Here is a 2,294-nt window from a genome sequence, read left to right on the forward strand (position 1 = left end):
CATGTGGCTTTAGCTGTCCTTCCAGGCAGGCTATTCCGGGGGCAGAGGTGACCATCCCTGTAACCCCGAGCCTCCAGCTCCTCTTCTGGAAGCAGAAAGCAGAGACTATGTCATTAGTACTATCAGAAGCCTGGTTCTTTGGACTGTAGTTACTTTTTTTTTTTTTTTTTTTTTTTTGACAGGCTCTTGTTCAAGGCTGGAGTGCAGTGGCGTGATCATAGCTCACTGCGGCCTCCAACTCCTGGGTTCAGGGGATCTGCATACCACAGCATCCCAAAGCTCTGGAATTAAAGGCGTGACCTCTGCGTCCTGGCCTGTAGTTACTCTTTAAGTAGTTCCTTCTTTGGTTGCCCTCCTTTTTGTTTTATAAATGCCAGGCTGCTGTGTTGTCCTGAGTAAATCTTGGGAGTTCATTGTATGAACTTTTCATGGGAATACTTCAAATAATGTAGAGAGAAGCAGCCTCGGACTGGAGACATGCTGGGTCGGTGAGGAGGGAATCCCAGAGAGACGCACAGGATTCTGAGCTTCACTGGAGGATTTGTGACCCCTGCCTACTTGGGGCTCTTCCAGCATTTTCAGTGGAAACCCAGGAAAGCAGCCGAATCAACACACTTCCAGGAGATCAGGTAAGTGGGATGTGGAAATAGAGGAACATGGAGGGAAAGGGGAATAAAATAAATGGTCATTGATGGAAGATAAAAATACAGAAACAGCAAGCTTATTAGTAATACAAAGCCAGTAGAAGCCACATGCTGGGACTGCCGCTCAATGTTGCACAAGTAATTCAGAGTGTGCTACAAACCACTGGAAAGAAAAGAGAAAGGTAGATCAATAATTACAATAAGGCTGGGTGCGGTGGCTGACACCTGTAATCTCAGCACTTTGGGAGGCAGAGGCAGGTGGATCACAAGGTCAAGAGTTCGAGCCCAGCCTGGCCAATATGGTGAAACCCCGTCTCTACAAAAAATTAAAAATTAGCTGGGCAAGGTGGCACATGCCTGTAGTCCCAGCTACTTTGGATGCTGAGGTAGGAGAATCACTTGAGCCCAGGAGTTCGGGGCTGCAGCGAGCTATGATTACACTACTATACTCCAGCCTGGTAGCCGGGGTGACAGAGCAAGACTCTGTCTCAAAAAAATGGAAGAAAAGAAAAGAACATGAAAAATGGTATGTGTGGGTGGTGGTATATTTCTGTTGGATGTTGCTGCTCAAACAACGGCCTTATCTCCTGCCTGGCAGATGCCTTCTTCAGTAACTTGCCTACTTCCTGGAACCACAGAGTCAAAAATCCTCTGATTGCGCCCCCCATCTCCCCCAGTCCGTTCTACTCTTCATTCAGAGGCAGTCATCTCATTCACAGCCAATCAGATGGATGGCAGTGATCGGCTACAGTCTACAGGGGAGGAATGGTCTGCCCCTTACAGGCCAGCTTCACTGTTCTGTAATCTCCAAAGCCCTACCATGAGGATTGTAACATCTCCTCCCCACACCCAAACTCCATATCCCTTTCAGGTCTTTTCTGAGGAAAATGCAACATCCAGGATGATCGTTTATTGCTGGATAGTTAAGGACCCCATTCTACCGACACAGCCTGTGCGTGTCTACATAGAAGAGCCACAGGGCCTCGGCACATCCTTTGGCACAGAGCTTAGGAGAGCAATGGTGACCTCAAGGAGCAGGCATCTCAGTTCTAGCCTTGTCTGAATTTCTGTCTAGTTTGTATTGTTTTCATTTTTCAAATTATTTTTAGAGACAGGGTCTCACTCTGTCACACAGGCTGGAGTGCAGTGGGTGGATCATAGCTCACTGCAGCCTCAAACGCCCAGGCTCAAGCAATCCTCCCACCTCAGTCTCCCAAAGAGCTGAAATTACAGGCATGAGCCTCCACATCTGGGCTATCTAATTCATATTTTTTTGGTGCATATAAAGGGGGAAAATTAACTTCACATTCTTTTGGTGCCCATAAAGTGTAATCTTTTTACTATGACTTGCCCATGGGATAAGACTTTCTCTACCTTTTAGGGGGTTAGAATGATTGATAAATGATAAGAGACAGGGAGATAACTGACATGCTCTTAGGACAACAAGCTCTTAGGATGCATCTACATGATGCTGAACAGTTGGGTGTCTGGGAACAACTGAATGGTCCATTTTGTCTACCAAAACATCTGATTAAATATTTCCTTGCCGGGCATGGTGACTCATGCCTATATCCCAGCACTTTGGGAGGCCGAGGCAGGTAAGTCACCTGAGGTCAGGAGTTCAAGACCAGCCTGGCCAACGTGGTGAAC

The sequence above is a fragment of the Mandrillus leucophaeus genome, unplaced genomic scaffold (assembly GCF_000951045.1).
Source record: "Mandrillus leucophaeus isolate KB7577 unplaced genomic scaffold, Mleu.le_1.0 Scaffold542, whole genome shotgun sequence".
NCBI classification, from domain to species: domain Eukaryota; kingdom Metazoa; phylum Chordata; class Mammalia; order Primates; family Cercopithecidae; genus Mandrillus; species Mandrillus leucophaeus.